A 24,082-nucleotide genomic window follows, 5' to 3' on the forward strand; every position below is an offset into this window, starting at 1 on the left:
AATGAAGACAGCTTTTCTTTTAGTGCATAAAGAAGAACTTGAAGTTTGGAAAGCAAGAGCACTAACAAGAATGTGATCCTGTCATATTTTTTTCCTCCCGTCTCTGCAATAAATGGAGCAGATACTGGTTCCTTAATAGCCAAGTGTTTTTATGTGTAGGGCATCCAGCTTTTACAGACAAGCTGACCTATTCCCTATCAATTTTTCCTGGCCTGTTCTTAGAATTCATCTTCAAATTTAGACTAAAAACAGACAAATTGCCATCATGAGTGTAATAAATACAAAGGGAGAAATGCTTGGAATCTTTCTCCACATTTCAATGCAATCAACAAACAGTTGGGTTTTTTTCTCTTAAAGTTGTTCCTAAATAATATTTGAATACCAATACACAGTGATACACAGTGATAACACGAAGAAGATCAGCAGAAATGTTGACCTGGAAATAACACCATCATCTACATACAGCAAGCTAGTCAGTTACAGAAAAAATTTTCTTCGAACATCATCCTATTGAGCAATCTTTTCAGGAAATATCCCCATAAGAAGTATGATAAATGCTACCAATTATGTCATATGTGCAACTCAGGAACGTACAGTCAAAACTTTATCGACGACCTCTGCACAGGGACACCTCTTCTGCTGCACAAGGTCTCATTACCTTTAACAATTTTCTGTTCAGACATGAAGATCTGAATGCAGAGACCTCACTGAGGGGCAGAACACTTGCAAAAACTTTTGAAGCATTATGATAGACGAGTTGCTTCTCTGTTATTAAAGGTTTTCCAGATGGACATTTTCACTGGATGGAGTCACAAGAAGAATGTGACACTGCAAAAGAAATTATCCTGAATATGTTGGATTTTGAAGGTGGAGGAGGAGAAGGAATTCTGAACGTCTTACAAACTCCTGTTTCAAGTGCTCCTGCTTTGGTTTGTTCTCTGTTATGCTTATTATTTTGTTCTTTCTTTTGTGACTGGAAACAATTACTAAAACTATTTTTGGCATTTTCCACTAATAGGAAATTCACAGTAGTGCACGCTTACTCATGCCAGACTTAGAAACAGCAGCTTGTTAACCACAGAACATTTGCTTGCTTGCTCACACAGCCTAATGCAGCATCTCATGCACCGTTAGGAAGTCACGTTCTGCCTAATTATTACCGTTTCGAGATAGTGCTGAAAGACATTTCTTTTGGAGCCCTAGTTGTGTTACAATGCTAGTATCACCCTTTGTCTGGGCTAATAAGTTGCTAATGCAACTCTATCATATCTGGCACCAGAGTTCCCTTCAATATGTTTGCATAGCATAGCACTGCACTGTGCCGTATAGTCAGGCCATAGGAGCTAGCCTTAGCACAAGAATAGTATGTGCCAGCATTTGCTTTTCCATATAATGATGTGATACTATAATAGAAAGAGAAATACACTGGAACTCTGTTCCTGTGCAGTTATAAAGGGATGCATCTGGAAAAAACATGTGGGCTTGGTCTCTGCCTCCATCCAGCAGAGGAGGTTTCTCAGGGTTTAGAGCTCCTGTTTACCTAGGGAATAAAGCCAAGTTTTCTTGACTTGTTACTAACTACTGATGACCCAGACTTTAAAAAGATTTCTGAAATGAGTGCAATAATGCTTACATGTAACAGCACATGCAAAAGCCTGATGCAATTTCTTGTTTTGAAATACTAAGATATCACAGTGATATTTGAGTAATACACTTCTGGATACTCTTAGAAACTGAATTTTCTCCTCCCCGCAGCTATACACCCATGTGCACAGCATCTCAAGAGCAGGATTTCATCCATAAAATGGCACCAAACCCCACTGAAAATGCATGGCACCTCCTGGTTAAATTACCTGATATGATCCTGAGTACCTTTTTCTCTAAAGATGAGATACTCTTTAAAAGGAAAAACATTAAACATCACTGAAAGACTTCAGAACAAATGGTTCATTATCAGAGGGGGTAGAATCCTGAGCATGGGAGACGGCATCTCTCTACACGGAAGACGTTGCACTGGCATTAGATTTCTCTGAAAGATGATCTTGCTCTGACAGACAATGAACTGGGAGTTTTATACTCTGTTGTCAGAGAAACCTAAGGCATGCACTCAGACCAGAGTGTACTTTGATTCAGTATCTCACAGGGAAGGCATAGCTTTGAGGAGAAAGCCACAAAAGCCAGTAGAAGTCTACAAGGTGCATGCTGTGGGCTAGCACCTGCGTTTTTGTTTGTTTTGTGTAATTATTGCTTTGTAGAATTAAAAGATGCAAACATTTATACTAGTATGTGTTCAAATGGAATTTTAAATTTCCAGGTCACTTCAGATATGAAGCAGAATTCTTACACTCCAGTAACACAAGTCATTGTAAATTAATGAGTGTCCCTTTAGTGAACATGTAGAATCTTTATAAATACAATCTCACTTTAAATCTGATTGCTTCTTCAGAAGGATGAGTTCAAATCATCCTTTTAACTCAAATGATATTTCTGCAGTCATTACAATGTTATTTTAAAAAGCATGACACCAGAAGACCAGTCAATAAAAATGTCCAGACAATATTTACTCTAACGTTTCACTAATTTCTTCCCCTTCATTGAAGATTTTGCACCAGTCTGCATCTATATCCTCTTAGCATTAAAATGAACAGGAAAAGAAAATACTGTTTTAGAATTTCTCCATGACTGTCCTGCCTAGGAATTAGATCACTTCAGACACATGTCCTAAACTGGGAAACAGAATCAATGTCATCTAGTTTTTGACAGCCAGGAGAGCTCAACACTGCTCAGTTTTCAAGTGAACCTGTGGCAAAACTTAATTTAATTAACTAACTGGCAGAACTTTGCATGTGGCATTTTAACTCTCTTTGATGCTTCTCACGCTTTCACTTTTAGAAAGGTTTTTACAGCCTCTTTTCTCTTACACGCAATTTCCCCTGTGGACCTGGCTTAGATGATGCAATTGTCTTCAAAAAAACAGGAAATAATGGCAACACTCAGACTGCAGGTCCTGTCCACATGTTGTCAGCACCATATACGCACGCTCTGCAGCCTCATAGTTACAAGAGCAACCAAAGAAAACCAGCTTATTGCAGAACTGTTCACTAACTAGGACAAACACAAGGATATGTGGGTGGCTAAGAGGATGCAGTCACGGGTGAGGAACCCAGAAAGACAGAATTTATCTGTAAACTTGGCTGGACTGCAGGAACTGATTGAGGGAGGAGACAGTTACCCATATTTCATGGGTTCTACAAAAGTGCACCTCTTCTGTTCAGAATAATAGCATCAACGGACAACAACTGCAGTTTTGTTCTAAGGAAGGGATCAAGCTGACTGATTTGCCAGCTTGTTTACAAATGTTGTCTGAATTACTATGGCTCATGAGTATCTGCAGGAAGAGCTCTCTGATTTCTAGAGCATAGCTGAGTGATGAGTTCTGCTCAGTTATCTGCATTGCTTGTGGAGCAGCAAAAAAATAAAGGGGGAAGGGAGGGGGAGGGAAAAGAGTGATCAGTTCTTAGATACCAAAGACTTATGCTCTTCTGAAACCAGTCATCAGAAACCCAGGTAATCCCTACTGAAAAAAGGTTTGCTTTCTTAAAAGCATTCAGGGACCTTTTTATAAGGCCTTTTCTCCTGTCCTTGTTTCCAGCAAGCAAACTTAGAATCATAACAATAGAATCATAGGTTGGAAAAGACCTCTAACACCATCAAGTCCAACCATCCGCCCAACAACACCATGACTACTAAACCATACCCCAAAGTGCCACACCTACACGTTTTTTAAACACCTCCAGTGATGGTGACTCCACCACTTCCCTGGGCAGCCTATTCCAGTGTCTGACCAACTTCAGGCTTAGTGTTGGCATGCTGGTATGCCATAGCTCACATCTCCTTGAGAGTATGTAAGAATATAAGAAGTTTATGACATCTGCAGTTACTAGACAGAAAGGAGAAACTGCCCTTGAATATTCAGACAAATATAAGAGACCAATAAATTTAAATTTCCTGTAAAGTGCATCCTTAATGATCATGCTTAATATTGTTTGAATATATATCCTTTTTTATTATTTTCATAAGCTGACCAAATCTGTAGAACCGGAAAGCTGTTTGGGATTTCTTTAATATAACCTTGCATACTCTTCAAAGACATAGTGGGAGAGGAACATAGGAGAGGGAAGAAAATGGCTTATTTTAATTAAGAGAAGAAATAGAACTTTTTGTAGTTCCATACATTTCTAGGGAAAAAAAAAAACAAAACTCTCCAAATTAACATATCACAGAATTGTCTGTCCTGAAACAGCATGTTGAGTTTCAGCTCCTGCATAAGTCATGATCTAGAGGAAAGCTTTTGATGCAAAAGGCTTTGTTACCCACTGCTACTCAGAAGGCTCTAATTTGCCGCTTACCACATTTTCAGATTTCTAGAAAGCCTTCCTGAGGCAAGTAAATCTTCCTGTGTGCAACTTTCCTTCAAAAATTGGTCCATGGTTACTGGATATGTAAAACCAAAGGAAGATATAAATGAAATTACTAATGTGGGCCTAAAATATTATCTGTGCATGATGCTGGACACTGTATGCTGGACTTAACTCGGTTAGTAGCTCAAATCAGCACTGGCTCGTGAATTTTGAGCCAAAAAAATTACTTTGATCATCTGATCTCACTCCTCTTTTAGAGACAACAGGAACTCACATTAAGCGTCCTGCAGTCCCTGAGGATGCCACACTGCCATCCTTACGCAAATGCTTTGACAATGTGAAGATGCAATAAAAACGTTAAATGCTCAGCATTGGGCAAAATGATCCAGCTGCAACTACTGATGGTTCCAGCAGAATTAATCCTGAACCAGTAGCATAAACTTGTGCTGGCTCAGGCATCACAGCACACAATTACACTTCTCCCCACACAGTCAGGAATGTAAGCAGTTGAGGGAGGAAATGCAAAAAACCCATCAGCATAAAGCTAATTCATGTAAACTGTTTGAAGGAATCTGAATCAGCGAAGTGAGTTTATACTACACCATCACTCTGCCACAGCGCTTTTGATCTGGAACTATGAATCTTAAAACTGACTTTAGTGTATTGTCAATATATGTCTTCAGTCACCCATTTATAAAACTAAATAACAATATTTCTCTCATCTCAGATATTTTGTGGAAAAAAGTACATAGGCTGTGAGGTGTATTTTGAAGCCATGAACGCAAATGTCCTCTACATAAATATCACCATCAATCCCAAATCACTCCATCAAGGAGTGATTATATGAGTAAGAAAAATGTATTGGACTACCACTTACAGCCCCAGATTTTCTGCTGTTACCTCACTAGCTCATATGATGTAAGCCGCATAAAGTCTTATCATGGAATTCAGTGCAGGGCAATCAACCAAAATGATAATTGCAGAAAATTAGGTAGAAAGGGGCGATCTACTACCACAGCTAGTGGCAAATCTTATCAGTCTGGTTTTCATGTACCAGTGCAGGATGCTGCAGTCAGACCCCGCAGCACTTAGCTACCACCCTGGCAGTGTAAGAAGAAGACAATGGTCATTGAGATTCATAACTTGTCATTTACTGACAGTTTTCTTACATCATCTAGCACTGCTACTGAGCGCACACATCAGTGGAGAAAAACATTCCAGCACCTGTTTGGTTCAGCACAAAGAAGAAGGAAGGAAGGAGAGAGTTTCTTCCTTCCTTCTTCTTTGAGAGGAGAGAGTTTCTTCCTTCCTTCCTTCTCTTCCTGCTTTTTTGCAGGAAGAGAAATCAGGGGCTCTGTCTGCTCTTCTTAGGGCTGGGGCTTCGTGTTGCCTGTTCGCCGCGTACAACCCTTGTCGCTGCTATCTACAGTTCTTAAAAGTTCCTTTGCATGAGTTCTGTAAGACAGTTCAGTCTTGCTGGTTGAGCTGAAATGTGACATGAAGCATTCCACCTTAAAGATCTGAAAGGAAATTTTGAGAAGCCCCGACAGTATTAGATTATTTTCCATTACCTTCCAAATACTTATATCACCAGCTAGTTAATACTGCGGATTTTGAATACATTAAGAAAGTGTCATCCACTCTAAAGATTCAGAGCTGAGCCAGATGGCACATCTGACTGCAGTGTGTATGAGCCACTGTACTGCTGTGGGCGTGAAAAGCAGAAACTGAAGCATTAGGGGATGAGACCAGCAGCTAAGTTACCAGAGACCTCCCTTGCAGCTCTGACCTCGGGAAGCCATCATTGTTTAAGTGGTATAACTACTGCACATCGATTTGAGTAAACGCGTGAAGTAGTTGCTCTGCTATCATTTGTTATAAATACCACGGCAGATAAAAAAACACGGTATGGTGAAGTACGGACCTTGAACAACATGGAAGAAAATGGAAGTAGCACGTTGAAATGCTCTGTAATTTCTTTTCTTGAACACGCGCACACATACAATAGTTCCTTCTGCACTTGAAATTCAGTGTGCATGAGTCAGCATATCCAATATCGGTAATTACAGCTATAAATGCACAGCTATTATGCACTCATCTTGTGTAGCCTGGGAGTAGTCTATTCTACCAGGAATAAAAAGGTCCTGAGCAGATGCTAAGGGTCTGTAACTGTTCTCGAGCAGCGAGCAGGCGCAGCCACCTGTGCAGCCTTGGGTCGTGCGGCAGGGGCACGGCCCCAACACTCCGCTCCTTGACAAGCGCTCAGGCCCCTGTAGAAGAGACATTCCTTTGAATGCAGCAGTGTGGCGGACGAGGTTCTCCCAACCTCCCGTTTTCTTCAGCAGGAAATCTTCGCACATTCGTTCTCCCAGCTTCCTTTCCACATTCATTCACCTACACTGATTCATGGCCTTCTTCACTGTCCTCCTCCTCAATACCTCGCCAAGGCCCACAAAACTTAAATATGGAAAGTGCATTACGTTGGGGTAATTAACAACGTGCATCTGCAGCCTTCCCAGCGTTAGATGGGGGTGCCTAGGGGGATGCTCCAGTGGTCCTGCTCAGGGCGTCCGGGTTTCCTGGTGGCCAGCCCAGAAGCAGTTTTACGCGAGAAGCAGGACTCGGAGCTCACATGTGACAAACGAGCGGGACCCTGGTGAACCCAGACAAGAGGCAGGGAAGGGAGCCGGCGCCAAGCGGTGACCTGTCAGCCCAGGGCACCCGGCTCGGCCCCGACGGGCCAGCAGGCTAAGGGGGCCGAGCCCCTCCTGCCAAAAACGGGCCAGGAGGTGCTGTCCCACCGCGGCCTCGCACACCGCAGCAGCACGCAGCCCTTCACGACCCCTCGCAACCGTTTCCCCTGGGGACCCGGGACCCCCCCAGCCGCTCACCCTCCCTGGGTGCCCCCAACAGCGTCCTGCGCCCACAGAGCAGGGCAAGGGGCGGCAAACGATTAGGGGCGGCGTGGGGGGGGGGGGGGGGCAGACGCCCAGGGCGCCGCGGCCCGCCGGCGGGGCGAGGAGGCCGCATGCCGGCAGACTCCCGCCGCCTCGGCCCCCGTGGCGGGCGGGAGGAGCCAGCCCGCGGGCGGGGCCTGGGCCGTGGCCCGCCGCGCCGCGCCGCGCCGCCCGCCTGACGCCGCCACACACCGACGCTGGAGGTGAGGGAGCCGCGTCGCTGCCGTCCGGGCGGGTCGAGGGGCGGCGGTTCGGCCCCCCGGTCCGGCCTCGGGGGGACTGGGCGGGGGGGAGGCCGCCCGCGGGCACCGGCTGGGTGAGGCGGGTAGGTTCGTACGTGCCGTGCCGCCGTTGCCGCTTGCCGATTTTTGTTTTGTTGTTCCCCGCTGTGGGGTGGGCGGCTTCGGCTCATGCTGTCCGTTTTTTTTGCTGATTTTGGGGCTGTTTCGTTGGCCGGCGGGGGGGGGGGGGGGGTGTGCTGCGGGGGAAGCCGGGCGGCGCGGGGCCGAGGGCTGCGGGCCGATGGGCGCCCCGAGCTGGGCCCGGGCAGGTGCTGAGCCGGGCCGGGCGCGGCCGGTCGCTGTCCCCGCCGGCGAGCCCCGCTGCGCCCGAGGCCGCGCCGACTGCAGCCTGAAGGGCTGACAGGAAAACGCGGCTTTTCGTGTTTGTTTGTTTGTTTTGGGGGGATTTTTTTCTGTGAACTTCCGCGGACTTGTAAGTCTCGTAATTGGGGGGGGGGGGGCGGACACCAGGCAGCAGCGTCAGAGGGGAGTGCGAGGGGCAGGTTCCTGCGTGCCGGAGGCGCAGGCTGCGCCGGGACCGAGCTCGGCTGCGGCGGGGCGAGCCTGCGGAGGGGCGCGCAGCCCGCCCGTCGCCGCGGGGGGTCGGGCCGGGGTCCGCCGGGAGAAGCCTCGGCCGCCGCCGCCGCCTCTGGGAGAGCCGGCGGGGACTGAGGCGTTGCTGTGTCGGGTGCGGGTTGTGCTGAGCAGCGTCCGGCAGCAGGGAGCTCTGTAAATCGCCAGCTTACCTCCGAGTACCGTGGGGTGGCTCCCCTGAAGGAGCGGTGTTTCCAATACGCTGCTCAGGTGATCGGAGGTGGGTCTGGGTCCACGCTCCCACCCCCGCCCTCCCCCCCTTTTCCCATTCGATGCTGCTGCTCTGAAACGGAGCTAGGGTACGTGCTGTCGCTTGAGGAAAACTTCGCGCGGATGTTGTGTTAGCTCTCCCAGAGGAAATGTAAATATACTTGTTTCATGTTGCTTCTAAAAGGATATTGCTTAAGGTGAAGAAACAGTGGGTTTGCTCTTCCTGTGTTGCTGGAGAGTTAAGTTTATGTAAATATTTTTGAGCTAGCATTTGGGTAATGTGGGGTGGAGGAGGGCTTAGATGGAAATTAAAACCACAGAAACTCTGCTTAAAATGAACCCAACATAAGAAGCATTGGCAGTTTGGGAATTAGTGAATGTATGCCATAGCACCCGCTGGGGTTTTTATGCCTCAGCGTAAATTTATGGGATGTTTATCCCATGGTAGAGATGCTTTTTAGTAAAGTTCATTAAATGGTCTCTCAAAATTCTTTGATCTTCAGAGTAGAGAATAAATATTCTGATGAATGCCTAACGTGGATGTTACTCTTGAGTCTTCCAGAACCTAAAAACCATAAATAATTCCTGATTTGTCATGTCTCTTCTTCCACCCAGATACTTTTTCCTATCCTCAATGTACTTTTTTGCCCTGTAGCCATCTCAAAATTGATTCACAAAAACCAAAATTGAACACAAATATTTAAATCTAATTTGTTTTTAAAGGACAGTTTCTGGTAACTAGTGTATTCAGGGAAAAATAAATCATGGTTGTAAAAATGTTGCTCTTCACTCTTTTTATTTTGCTGTATTTTGTCTCTTTCCTGGATTCTTCCCCTCCCCCAATTTGATAAAATGGGGAGTGGAAAATCATGTTCTAAGTTTAGGAATTGATCCTTAAACCATTAAAAACAGCAGGAGGTTTCTTTCACTGACTTCAGTTGCTGCTAGTTTAGGGCTGTTTATGATCTTTGGTTATGTATTTAGGTCTTTTTGATATTGGGGGAATTGAAACACGTGCCTGTAAATAAGCATATGCTTACATGGTTTGCTGTAATCGTGTGTGTTTGTGGAGTGGTGTTGATTTGTTTTTCAGTTTTGTTTCTTACCTAGCCTAGAGGTAGCTAAGGGATTTCTTTTTTTAGTTTTGACACCAGCAGAATGGGTTAGAAACTATAAAAAATACTTTCTCTGTGGCTCGCGTAGCGTGGTCCATGTAGTGTTGAAAACGTCCTTAATATACGGTATCTGCTCCCCATGTTTGTGGTCTGTGTAACCAAGGCATGTTAAGTGTGTTGTCTTTCTCGGCTGCTTTAGGATAGAAGCTGGCAACAGCCTTAGGACCTGGGCAGCCATTCATAAGGTGCTGCCTTCCCTTCCTCCTGCCCAGGTCCCATTTGGTTTTAAGGGGCGATAAGAGCTGTCACAGCTTCTCTGGGGCTTTCAGCACCCTGCAGGATACAGTACTGTGCTAACAGTTGCCGAGAGCCTACCTAAGCGTTTGTCTTAGAGAATGTTTGCAGAGTGTGTGCTTGTTGGTGTTGCAGTGTGGTTGCTTTGGTTACTGCCAGTAATTATATGGTGCTATAGCTGAAATTTATATACTGTGGAAACTAAAAAGCAAACTTCACTAATCAGGTGAAATAAAATGTGTGCTTAGAAGCATATAGGTGAGGAGTTTGTTATATGCTGTAGTGTTCAAAACCCCATGTTGCTTACAACTGCATAGCAAACTCTGCACAATTTAGATTAAATTAAATGCTTTTCTAAATAGAGTCTTACTGATAGTGGTAGACAGGGACTGGGAAGAGGGTCCTTCTGCCTTCCCTGCCATTCATTGTTATCTACAGCTTGGACCAATCTTCATCTTCTAAGTATAATTCGTGTTTGAATCCATTTTGTGCTTTAGCTGCTCGTTGTGGACCCACACCACTGATACTCTGAATTTTATTTTCCCTAAATAGATGAAATGTCTGATTTGTCATTGCAGATTCCTGCTGTGGGTATGAGGTCATGCGTCTTGTCTTATTCTTCACGTTTGTACAGTGCAGAAAGAGCTTTTTCTCCATCTGTGTGAGGAAGAAACTTCAAGTCCTCCCTCACTGAGCTGGAAAACCCATCTTTTACCTTCCCTCCTCATTCTCCAGTGGTGAACTAGAAAATCATATCAGCCTGTTGCGAGGTACAATATCTACCATTTTACTGTTATTTTCTCCTTGCCAGAAAACTAGCTGTCGTATTTGTGATCAGCAAAGTGGGGGTAAGTTGTAGGTGTTGCAAGTGCCTTGTATGTTTTCACCATTGTCCAGATGTGCTTGTGTTTTGTATTTTGAATGGTAAAAGTGGTAGTAAGCTGGCATTAGTTTCTTCAGTATGTCACGGCCATGATCTGCCTCATAGAAAGTAAGTTGCCTGTAAAACTTTGTCTGGTGCTGTGTGCATGCGTAGTCATGGGACGCTCCTGTCTAGTAAAGCAGGTGCTGGATGGTGGCCACTTTATTAACTGTGCTCATTTTTGTTGCTAGCTCTTCTAGCTCAAGATTCATGTCTTGTGTGACTGCATGCACCTGGCCAGCCCCCTGTGTTTGGTACCCTTGTTTTTTCATGTGGTCCTTGAACTGCAGTATTTCAAATTGTACAGATAGAACTAGAACTTCTACAGTGTCTGTTTGAGGCCAGGGAGCACCTGTGTTACACACCCTGGAGCTGAGACACAGAGGCTGAAAGGTTCATCCAGTGCTGTGTAAAAAGTCTCTATCTGCAGGTCACAGACCAGTGTTAATAAGACAATTTTTATCATCTCCTCTGTTAGTGGAGACTGGTTCGCTGTAAATTGCAAAACTCATTCTATGAAAAAAGTACCAGGGATCTAGAATGGGGTTCTGCTTGGCTCGTTTTGTCTCTGTACAAGCTTACTGAGTTGACAGTTTTCTGGCACTTGAAGGTAAAAATTGGAAAGTCTGTCTTGGTCTCCTTTGACTAGGAGCTGCTAGTTTGTGATCAGAATTGTATTGAGTATAATGGACAAAATACAAAGATGGTTCGATTACACAAATACTTACAATATCGAATACTGTTCAATATTAGAAATATTGCTGTCATTTACAAATGCAGTTACGAAGTCTTGATCACAACTCCAGAAACATAGCCATGCCATTTGAACTGAAGGAAACTACCAGCATTTAAGTTCATAGCTTGATGAGCAGTGCAGTTTAATGGGATGTTGCCTTCAGCACCAAAGCTGACTGAAAAATACTACAACTGTTATAGCAGTTTGCCAGTTTTGTGCATATGGTTGCACAACTGTTAGTGAGGCTTTGTGATAGTATCGGGTCACTGAACTGATCCGGGTTAAAAATGACTTGGCGAGAACAAAAGAAATCAGTGTGGAGGGTGCCTATTTTTCAACTAACTCTTTAGCTGTTACAGTTTGCTGGTGTGACCATTTGTGGGGTTGTGCTGTGGGAGTGTGTAAACAGTAGTGGAGTTGTGGAAGAAAAGTGGAATTAGTAGGGTGAGACCTGTTAGCTTCTTAAGCTCTTGAGAAAAACAGTACATGAGATTACTGTTGGTGTTCCTATAGTCTAGTCGAGAGAGAAACTTGTTGCTTGGTTGCAACAGCTGTTGCCCCCACCACATCCCCAGCCTGCACCATAGTCTAAATCTCACTTTCTGTGCCTGTCAGGGCTTCTTCTTCTATACCTGTGAGGTATAGCATAGCAAAGCTTGTGGGCAGACCTGTGTCTGCAAAGGAGTGAACAGGCCGGATTGTGCTTGGGCTGTTTTGTACGCAGAACTTCTCGTCCCTCTCTGTCTGGGAAAGTAATTTGCTTTTTTCTCTTGCTGAGTTTGTTTTCATGAGAGTGCTTGGCCTGGGTGCCTGTGTGAGTCAGCTAAATGTCAGAGGGTACATCCATGCAGCTAAATGATAGCTTAATTGTAGTAGGAGTGTGCCTGTCACTCTCCCAAGTCTCAGCACAGCTAGTCCTACCCGCAGCACCCCGGGGAGCTGGGAGGTACAAGGGATGGCAAGCTGATGGGAGCTCTAGGACTGTGCTGGGGCTGGTGGCCTGTGCTGGCCTCTGTCCTGTGCTAGTTTACTGCTCTTGCTGACTGACGTGTGTAGAAAGGTTTCCCAGTGCTGGAGTGGCACTCCCGTTTAGTTACATGAAGTCTTGTGAAGTCTCCTGCTGTTAGCTACAAGACCATGAGAGCCAGTAAGCATTTCTTCTTGGACTCATTACAAACTTGTTTCTTCCCCAAACCTAAGGTTGATTTTTTTCAATTCATGAAGAGGATTAACTGCATGAGATAGCATGTCTCAAACTGTGGTTTGCTCATTACTGATGATTTTTGAGGCAATGGTAGGGTCACAGGCTGTGTGTCCAATGGTCTTAAATCTTTCTTTAGTTATTAAAGGATTCTGCTGGTCTCTGAGTGATTTGGAGGACAGACTGTAATCTGTTGGTTTACAAAATTTGGGAAATGTGATTCCTTTGCTTGCTTTTTTCTTCCCCAGCAAACTCAGTTGTTGCTAAATGATCCTAAACACTGAAGACCCAGAGAAATGGGAAGCAGCCAAGTTTTTATCTGAGTAATGCACAAATCCGCTGCAGCCACCACTGCTGCCTGTCTCCAATTAGAAGAGTAATGAAAATACTTCTTTTGGGTCAAGATAGCTGTCTTCATGGTTACGTGCCTTTCCTAACCCAAGATGTAAAGTTGTAGGATTATGAAAAAGGAGTCCAGAAGTTCATGGGCTACCTGTTACAGCTGTATATGAAAATCTTCAGAGGATAACTGAACTACACAGAAAGATTCTGGGATTCTCTGACTACTGCTAAGGTAACTTTCTGCCTTGCAAGTTTCTGCAGATGTTCTTTTCCGTTTGTGCATAATTAAAGTCTCAGTTGTAATGTTACATGCATGAGTCAAGGCTTTTTGCCCAAGAGTAGCGTAATGCTTCTGTGAGACCATGCCCACGTTTACAGTGTGGCAGTTAGCACTGCATAGCTTGTTGGTGCTTCCTCCTTGATAGGAAGGTGTGTGTGCACAGTGGTACTCGGTTGGCTTGTCTGCCAATCATTGATAACAGTAGGACAGTGACTTTTTTCTAATCTGTGGAAAAGAACCAGAACATCTCAGGTAAGAACACTGAACTTTATTTTCAGTAGTGCTATCTGAGTTAAGTTTTTGGATCACTTTATTATTTAAAGTTACTTCAGTTTCAAGTTTGACATTTAGAGCTCCAAAAAGGAGTGTGTCAGATGTCACACACCTTTGTCTTTAGTGTGTGCTTCTCTTGTTCTACTGTCTGACAGATTTGTGAGGGCTTGTATACTGATTTGTTTGAATATACAAATAGTTTTGGATGCATAATGCAAAAAAAAGATTGCTAAAGCAATAAATAATCTGTTCATCTTTTTGTCTCCAATGTGTCTGCTGACCATATTAGAAGAGGTTTGTCTGAGGATGGAGGGGTGAAAGTTTACCTTCTTGGCTGAGGGAGAGGTTGCCATGCAGCGTAGTCTTTTGGCTTACAAGTCAAGGTAAAGGTTACCGCACCTTTACCCTCTTAGTACTGCAAAGCATAGTCAGCAGATCCTCACCTGCAGATGCTAGTTAGGATCTCCGGTTTTTCTTTGTGATGTTTTATGTGAGCCTGTTCAGAGAGCAGAGGGGATGATCCTGATTTGTGTGGTGTGGAAATTGCCTCTTGCCCAGCCCACCCAGCTCCTGATCATCAGGCTGCAGAGAGATAAAGTGCTGCTTCTGTGGCTCCAAGTGACCTTGTGTAAGACCCCTCAGAGCTCTGGATAAGTAATCTGGAAAGAAAAAGGCACAGGTGGCTTACCTTGCATGGAGGAGCACACCTTAAGTTAAATATGAGTACTTGGTTTCTGCCAAAACTTTGCTTGATTTAGAGTGATGTGGAAGTCAGTATGTATAATCATGTAAGGCATATTGCAGTGTGTGAAGGCAGGCACACAGAGAAGCCTTTGAAGGGATAATTTAGTCCTTTATTCCCCACTCAACCTTGCACACACTTTGAGGAGAAGAAACTTCCATGTTCAGAATGGTAGTCGAAGGTCCTGGGAGGGAAGAGGGATGTCTCACCAAGTTCAGTTTCTTTGTTCAACACAGAAACAAAGGAAGTGTTATGAAGAGGTTTTTGGCTAGGAAACAGAAAACCTTTTCATGGGAGTCCACAGCTTCTGGTTTTGTTTTTAATACAAACATGGTGATATAACAAGTGATCTCATTAAATAATAATACTTGTACGTTTCGTGTTACGAAGTTTTGTTTATGCTAGAAGCCTTTTGCCAGCTCTTCACAGATCACTATAGGAGGACACTATAGTATTGCAAATGGAAAGAACATTATTGTGTATTTCTGAGTGGCAATAGAAATCTAAATTGGAACGTTACCTTGCTTGGGGGCTTTGCTGGTCTTTAGGAATAGTCTGAAACTATTGGGAACGTGGATGAGAAGGATCATAGTCTTTCGTGATCACTTTTTCTCTGGTTGTTAGACTTTGCTGAAATGTGTGTTGGTGATAACGTACAGCAATTTGGTGCTGCTGGGACTACCTTAATCTTCTGTTGTGTCAATATGGTGATTCTAAGCATATGCAGAAAACAGATGATGTCAAAAAGGCAATCTGACCTCTGATTTCTAGGCAGAAAAAGATAGGATGTTATTTATTGGTTTGCAACTAATGGAATTCAAGTATGAGATATTAAAAGTACCTAAAATTAAAACACAAATGCCTGTGTGAATTTAGGAAAAGTTTTAGTGATACTTACACTAAGAAGGACAAGTTTCAGACCTCTTCAATAAAATAATCCATAGTAATTCAGAAGGACTTTCTAAATGGCTGTGTGAATGGCAGATTGCTTTTATTTCATTTGTGTAGGAATACCTGCTAAAATGTTCGCTGTTACCGTAACAAAAGTTTTTGTTTCTTTTAAAATACAGTTTTTCAGAGCCAGGACTAAAGAAAGAGTAGTAGCTTATAATTATAAATATTTAGGTTAAGATACTTCATGTCTGAAATGTATTCTGAAGGACGTTTTATTGAACGTCTTATGCTTCATTGTTTGGCAAAAGAAACTCCAGCAGTAGGACGAGCATCCTACTTGTTAGCCCTCAAAACTTTAATTAAGTCTTGGAGTATTGTAAACAGTCCCAAGCTCTCTGTCGGAATCACGGGCAACTAATTTTGACCTGTCTGTGGAGCAATATTTTAATTGCCTGCATATGTTAAACAGCAGTCTCGGTGTACTGCGGTGTTCTCATGCAAAACAGCGAAAGAACGTACCAGTTGCTAGCTAGACTGGGTACTTGTAAGGCTGTTCCATGCCTTTGTTTAGGGTTTACAACCTTGCTTCTCCTTCTTGAGGTTGCTGTCATGCCAGAGAACATACTAAGTTTTGTTGTGTGTTGATGTATACCTAGGTGTGAGTTTTGTCATGTGCGTTGGATACTCTTATATTTGACTCTGAAATGTTCATACAGACAGACCGACTCCACCTAGGACTGTGTTATGTGACTAGATGCTTGTAGGAGAGTAGCAAAATCAGAGATTTTGAGCAGCAAATAAATGCTTTTGAGTCACCCACAGCCTACACAGCCTGCACTGAAGGCAGTGTTTCCCTCATTTATGTCTCCTTACCTCAGCAGACAAGGTTATTGTTATGTGAGCACAGGCCTTGCTGATGTGCTGTAATTACCCCAGAGGGAGCATACAAAGCTTCGACATAAAAGAAACACATTTGGAACCAGTCTTCAGAGTTACTGGTTCTCAAATTGAGATTGCTGCCTTCTGTTAGTGGCTGAACTGATCAATTAACTTCCTCTTTCCAACAGCAATCCAGTAAGTCATTAAACTGGTTATTCCATTGCTAATTAGTAAGCTCACTTTTTTCTTTATAGGCTTGGTTGTAAAGGAGGGTCTGTAACATGCAGTTGTCTCCCTCTTAATTTTAAAAGATACTGTGCTTGCTGTGGGAAGGCTGATTGTGTTGTAAGATGAATTTACCTTGCAACACCAAGAAAGAAAATTTTTATCTCTGTGTTTCAACAGTGTGCACTGACAGTATTTTCTGCCTATATAAATAGTTAGAAATGTTCTTTAGAAAGGAAAAAAGAGCCAAGGCCTGCTCTGTCTCTGGGGGCCCCGGTTTCTAGATTTAGCTGGATTTCTTTGGAATCTGGACTCCATTGTACTAAAGCCCAAACAGAGAATGTCTTGCATGTTTCTGACCTCTGAGTTTATTTTGACAGGCCTTTTCGATGTTTGAACCTACCCAGCTTCTTTCTGCTTCATGTGCTTTATGTCACAGAGGTGACAGGAGCTCCGTGGGGTTATCTTCGATAACATGAAGATCGACATGTTAAGTTGACTGTCAGAGAGCAGTTCCCTCTTTACCTTAGTTTCTCCAGTGGAAAAGTTGTGTAAAGATCTCTACAGTAGTTGTGTACTGCAGAATAAATCTTTGAACATGCTCAAGAAAGGCCACTGTAGCTAAGTGCATTTGTGATCAGACTTTGACTTTGCAGCCCCAAAGCAGTTGTGCATCGTAGGAGTATCCTACCTCATATTATTGGTGCTTGAATTTATTTACCTGTGATGTAAGAATGGTAATTTTTTAACAGCTGTTTGACCTTATGTGGAGGTCAATCATTAACTGGTAAGCAGCCATGAACATCTGCACGATTACTAAGCACGGTTATCTTTAGCACTTGCCTTGACTCCTCCCAGGTTGTGCATACACGTTGCAGAGAGTACCTGGCATGAAGAATTGCCCTTTGCGACTCACCACTTTAGTCGCGGTTCCAAGTTTTGTATGAAGTGACGATCTGCAACAGCAGGATGTTGAAACCTAATCAAGACCCTTTTGTGTGGTCCCATGGTTCATGTTCCCTTTGTTAGTTTACTGCACAGGCCTCCCATCCACAGGCTCTCCTCTCCCTCTGACACACGTAGGAGCCAAAGTGGCACAATCTGAGTCTGGGTGTTATTTGGGTGAGCAAGGGAAGCCCCTGCTAGGGATAGGTGTGTGCCTTGGTGCAATGATTGGAATGGGGCTTCTACATGGCCACAGCTTTTCCACACTTGCCTGCATTTCTTTTATATAGGCAAAGACCTGTTTGGCCCTTACTAGCAGTCTTCCCAGTGTCAGCCTTCCTGGTGCCCTAAATCAGCCTTGTGGCACATGGTCTGGGCAGATGTCCCCCAGGACACAACTGGGAGAGAGGAGATACCAGTGAAGTATTGGTGCAGATGACTGGTAGGGAGGAGATGTTCATCTGGGGTACATGTAATGTATTACCATAAAGAACTGGTGCACATACATAATCTGGCTGGTTTGGGTCTATGTTTAACTTACAAATTAATTGTGAAAGTCACCTGTGTTTGAAAGACTGCCTGATCTCTTTGGTCACAATGTGATACTATACAGTGAAGTGTATGTAGCTTTGCGCATTTTGTTCTTCTCACATCATGTTGTGTTTGAGTAATTAAAAGTTCTGTGTGGAGAAAGAAAAAGGCTAATGAACAAACATATTTTTATTAAGGCATGTAGTGAGAATTGCAGTCATAAAAAAGGCATCTGTACTAATTGTGTATTGGAAGTGTGGTCACTTAACTTCATTGTTTTAAATAATAACATATATTTCATTGTACATTTGCCTTTCAAAAGGGAGATACTGCAGACTGATGTGTGGTTTTTTGGGTTGGTTTTTTTTTTTTTTCTTTTGTCTAGCCCTGAGGCAGGCTACCGAAACATGGGAGTGGTTTATTTTGGAAATATACATCACAGTAATTATGATAAAATCTCTGTAAAACTTTTTCCATGTATGGCATTATCACAGCTCTTACTTGAGCTGAATCTTAGCTATTTATGACCGCATCCGTGCGCCAGGCTGACTTTGTGATCAGAGAGGTCTTGGAAGTCACTGGGAGACAGTAGTGTCAAGCAGTTCATAGCTCTTTGCAAAACTCAAGGGGATTTCCACTTGGTTGGAAGGGGCCCAAGGAAGAGCTTAACTCTAAAATCATAACATGCAGTTTATTTTAATCTGAAGTTATCTGGTCCATTCATATGGTATTCACGCAGATATTACAGAACGTGGAGTTGAATTTCTGCAGCTAACAAATATCATCTGAAATTCCCCCAATCTTCTGATTTATTTGTCTCTGCAAGCCGGATCTATCTTTTGAGTGTCTGGTATATGTCTGATTTAATGTGCAATATCAGGATAGCATCATTAGCTATAGCAAATGTGAAAGCACATGAGTACAGTGTCAGTTTGGAATGGTTAAACTGGATGTTAAAATGCCAGTGGCAATTTCAGCTGCCTTCAGATCAAGCTAGATGTGTAATAACAGGCTGTGGTAGGAAGTGATTTATAAGTTGTTAGCTTGATTTGGCGTTTTTTTTGGTCATGGCATGACATTAGTAAAAGAATTTAGTTTTGCTTTGCTATAACTGCATATAATGATAAAGTGCATGATAAGAAGTGTGGCTCATAAAAGTTAAAACCAAAAGATGCCTTAGGATGTTTTTGTTGGCTACTATAGAGCAGTGTTTTGATTTTTACATAGACCTTCAAAGCAGGAAGAATTTGACTTGAAACTTCAGGTCTAATTACACGGACAGTAAGTTGCTTTCAGGATTTTAATTTGTTTGAAATGTAAACATTTTTGACAGTGTTTGCAACACTAATATTGTGCTACAGCATCACAAATTATGTGAAAACTGCTATGAATATATAATTATATATGTGTTTATGAAGTAGTTTGAGGGGGTAAGTAAGTATGCATAGTGAAAAATGAGACAGTTTTTCCATTTGTGATAAGCTCTAGGGTTATTCGTGATGAGCTTCAGACTGGAATTTAGTAAATGCTTGGGTTCAAACATTGTTGCATTAGCAACCACGTTAAATACCTCGATGTTTGCTTGCTGTGCTCATTTATTGTGGTTTATCTTACGTTTTTGTGTAGAATACGTTTGAAATAGTGGGGACTATTACATTTAGGGGCAGCAAAGCTGGGGCTGAAAAGATTGGAAGCAAACAATTTTTGACTCTAGGTGTTTTGGTGGTACTTCTGCTAACTGAAACGAGAAGCAGCTGTTGACACAGGTAGATGGAGGGTCACTCTTTCTGTAGGACCTTAGAAATATTCAGTATAAATATTGATTTTGTGATTTGTTTCTTCCACCTATCAACTGTAAATGATATTTAGAAAGTGCTTTGCAAACTCTGAGAAATACTGTATAGTATGTATCTACAAAGTGAGAATGGTAGTATGGCGGTAATATACTGGAGGGTGGGATTTGCAAGAGCACCCCCGGACTTGGAAGGTGGAGAAAAAAATTCTTTGGTTTTCTTGTAACTTCTATGAGGTTTGCTGGACACTGTGTCTTTGCCTTTAAAATTAAATGTGGAATTATAAACACAAATTTTACAAAGCACACCTCATGCAACGTTGCGTTTTATTGAAGAATTAAGGCTAGCTGATGTGTGGAAATGAGTAGTTCAGCAAACTGCAGCTGGTTCTTGTAACCTGCATTCTGGTTGTGTAGATTTGTTGTATAAGACACTGAAGGTAAAAACATTTCATGAAGTTCTGTATATAAGGCCTAGGCTAAATATGTTTTTCCTTGTTATGAAAAACTTGCACTTAGATTGTCAAGTTTAACTATTAAAATCTTGCAGTTAGATTGTCAAGTTCAGCTTGACACTCTGCAACAAACTGTCAGTTAAAACATGGGATAGAAGGAGAATATCAAGGCTCACACCACGAGAGCTGTTGAGCTCCTGCAGCTGCTTCTGGCAGAAGTGAGGGATGCAAAGGTTCAGCCCTTTATGTGAGTGACTCTTAAGGACTAAACAAAAAAGTTGTAAGAGCTGTACCTTTAAGGGGTAACTGAAAAAGAAGACATACAGAGTACTGAGTATAGGAAAGGGTAACATCTTATGATGGGACTGCTGTCCACGTTTTGGTTCCTGTGGTTTGTCACTGTGTTGCAGCAGAGCGGTGCGCTCTGCACGTAGCTGTCTGTATGCACGATGAGCAAACGCAGGCTGTGAACTGGGTTGTGCTGTAGGGTCTCTGAGAAACTTCAGCAGCACGCAGAGTCAGATTTGGCGCTGTGAAGCATTTAATGGACCTTGACAACTTATTTCATGCCATATATTCTATTAGGTGACTTTCTATTTGTGCCAGTAAAATATTGGAATATATTCTACTCCACTGTAAGTGTTCTGTTGACCCACAGCATTGTACACATGTAACTGAGAATCAGACCTGGCGTTCACTGAACAATCAGCAAAGCCAGCAGTGATGTTGGGAAGTTACAAGGTCATTCTTGATCCTTCCATCTGTTCATTTACTTTATATCAAGAGAACAGGGTGCTCTGTGGCGAAAGCAAACATTTCAGTGAACTAAACCCCCAGACAGTGAACTATCATTTCAGATGTATGCAGTGGCTATTAAACATAGAGGGAGAAAAATAATACAATTTGTTCCAGTTTTAACTTTGTTGTACTGATAGCCGATAAGAGGCGGGTGACGACAGTGGCAAAAGCTGACTTGCAAGGAATATCACTCTAGGTAGTGTGGGAATGTCGTGTGTGAGATTATTTTATCTCCACTACCTTGCATTCTGCTGAGTTAGCACCAGAGATGTTTAATAAGGTCGTCTTTAAAAATCTGTATACAGGGACAAACTGTATCTGGAAGTATCTGGGTTTTGCTGGGAAAAGAAATTCCCATTCCTGCTTAGCCAGAATTGGACTGATTTGGACATGGTCCATGAAACCTGGTTGGCGCTGCAGCTCCTGAACTTCCTATTGACAAGGAATTTTTTCTTTTTGTGCAGCAATACGGCATACGAGTGCCAGTAATCGACAACAAGTTCAGCTAAATGAGGTCTTAAACAGATGCAACACAAAGTAAGTTGGCTGTTTAGTTGCTGTTAGAAAGATACAGAGACTTGAAAGCCAGGAGTCACTCAGATCTAATACTGTGTTGCAGTGCCACACAATAAAATAGTAAATGATTTTGAATCCAGTGTAAAACTAAGTTAAACCCAATTCCTTTTTATGAAAAATCATAGACTTCCAACATCAACTATAGTATTGGAGAGGTGACTTGTTATTCACTAATTCGTAATTCATATTATGCAATGACTTTAATAAATGTAGTCAAATATTTGTTTTGATATTCTTTATATTTCAGATATTGTAAGAACATATCTTCTGATATGTAAGAAAGTATCTTCATTATGGAGTAAAAAAATGCTAGTTTCCCAACTTTTTAGATACTACTTTTCAGTAAAAATCTATCTTTTTAAGTATAAAAGAGTTATATGGAATAAATTACTTTTCCATTTCACAGTTCTGATGTTCTGTTAAGGATAATTTGCAGTTTGTCACTGCATGTTAGCAAGAAGTTGTTTGCATTTTATAACCTTTTATCTGTGTGTGTATATGTACAGCATACATATGTATAACATCTCCATAATACAACAAAATTGTGTAAGATGCAATATATAATATTGAAAGTATATATATAATTTATATTCATATAGGTATATATAAAAATACTCACCTTACTTCTGAAGGGCTTTTCTGGTCTCAGGCAGAGTTTACACTTTGTGTATTTCTTTTTTGCCTAGTGTGCCTGTCTGTGGCTTAAATACATGCTTTTACAGAGATGCAAAGCGTATGCTTTTTTTCTGTGTTTTCAAAAGTCTGCTCTAAATAGCAGTGTTCTTAAAATCATGTTTGTTTCTGGTAAAATGGAAATAATGACAGTAAGCTTGTGAATACTTACTTTTCTGTCTTGAATTACCTTATGGAGGGGAAAAAGGGCTGCTAAGGGGATCATTTCAAACCACATTTTCTTTGAAAATGTAGGAATGATTAAGGAGGCTTTTTTCCTTCCAGTCTTATTTTGACCATGTAAGAACCTGAACGCATCTTGAATGATTTCATGATTTTGAATGTAGAAATTTCACACGTTGCTATAGGTGTGAGTACTGTCATCCACGTGGGTGACTCTGTCTCCTGCTGCTTATTCCACTGCTAGGAGGAAATCTAGAAGATGTTTTGTAAGGTGGAGAGGGCCTCCTTGAAGTTGTAACTCAAGAGCGTCTCGTAAGCAGCCAGCAAGTTGGAATTCTCACGTATTTCTTGTGCAACTCAAGACACTGGAATTGAAAAATACTCTTTCAAGTCACACTGTTGAAGCATTAACAGAGCTTTGCTGTGCAGGCATGAAACCAATAAGCATGCTCTTTTCAGGTGTTCCTAGCTATCAATAGAATTGGACAAAGCTGTACCCCAGCTGCTTGCAAAGACTGATGTTTAAGCCTTGAGTTGCTTGGCCAAAAGAATGTATGCTAGGGGAAAAAAGAATTAAGATGGAAAGTGTTCCCCAGGTCTCTTGCAAGCTAACTGTGAGAAAGTGTAGTGTACCCGCTTTATAAAATTTGAAAATATGCGGAATTATGCTTCCTGCTACCTTTAATCAGTGGCCAGGAGAATGGCTAGAAACCAAAACCCATAGCAACTTGCTTCCTGCTGATGTTTGGTGAAAAATTGTTTTTCACGACAGAAAGGGGAAGGCTAAAGCCTGTCAGAGCGTTCAGTCTGGTCTCCTTTTTGGATCATGAAAGTTTACAAGGCAGTTATGTCTTGCGTCAGACCTGGCTTGCTTTACAATCCACAACTTTCCTGAAGTGGTGCACTTGTAGGTCATGAATTGAAGTGTGGATGCTTGGGGGGGTGGCTGTAGGGGTTCTTATAGGGTCTTCTTGCCCGTGTCTATCTTTTCAGTGAAGGAGTTGAACAGATGGTGTGCTTGCCTGTTGCTCTGATGGCTGGTCTCAAATTCTATTGCCAAGAAGTTGGAGGACACAGGCAATTTATCCTTGCTATCTACCTGTGGTGTTAGACAATATGTCAGTTTAATGAAGAACTGAAGCAAACTATAAGGATGGGAAGAACAATGACCTAGAATAACAAACTGGTTTCTTCTCAGTAAAGCCTACTTTCATCTCACTTCTCCTCAACCCTTCCAATCCCCAAAGCAGACAGACGGCAAACAGATATTTATCTGGTAATGTGTAGATACTAGCAGTAAGCAGTGACCAGCAAAATCAGGAAAACGGAAGATTCTTGTTCCTTCATGGTGTTTAAGGAAGCATGTTTAACTCCTGAAATCATTGGAATAAGTGCTGTTATAGCTTCAAAATACACCATTTCTGGTACAGGATTGTAAGAAACTGAGCTGCTTTTGCCAGTTTAAATATGGTTCTTGTGTGCTTATCGCAGGCCTCTCTTGTAAAAAGTCACACAGGTTAGTCCTATCTGGACATACAGCATATTGCAGATGCAGCCTCCAGGACCTTGTATTTTTTCAACTATTCAAAACTGTATTTCTTAACTCCAGGGCTTTTTTTTGAGTTCATGCTACAGGCAGCTTGGAAAACTACTATTTCAACAAAAAAAACCTTTAAAAATGTGTTTTTATGTGAGGTAGCTCCAGTTTTCTTTCTCAAGATGTTATCTTAAATACCATTCATCAGAGATAAAGTGCCTGTTGTA

The 24,082-nt window shown here is 42.4% G+C and overlaps 1 protein-coding gene across 3 annotated transcripts in view; it reads left to right on the plus strand.

The window, feature by feature from the left end:
* Nucleotides 1-7,507: 7,507 nt before the first annotated feature.
* The window catches only part of PIP5K1B (phosphatidylinositol-4-phosphate 5-kinase type 1 beta), a 139,947-nt gene continuing 123,372 nt past the window's right edge, over nt 7,508-24,082 (plus strand). Inside the window, exons 1-3 of one of the 3 annotated variants that reach the window (XM_075411083.1) lie at nt 7,508-7,581; nt 10,451-10,642; nt 12,980-13,305. The gene's annotated coding sequence lies outside the window, so the exon portion shown is untranslated. The remainder of the gene's footprint in view (nt 7,582-10,450; nt 10,643-12,979; nt 13,306-24,082) is intronic. The other 2 variants (XM_075411084.1, XM_075411085.1) reach the window with 2 other exon arrangements.

Source organism: Opisthocomus hoazin, chromosome Z (genome assembly GCF_030867145.1).
Source record: "Opisthocomus hoazin isolate bOpiHoa1 chromosome Z, bOpiHoa1.hap1, whole genome shotgun sequence".
In the NCBI taxonomy this organism is placed as follows: Eukaryota; Metazoa; Chordata; class Aves; order Opisthocomiformes; family Opisthocomidae; genus Opisthocomus; species Opisthocomus hoazin.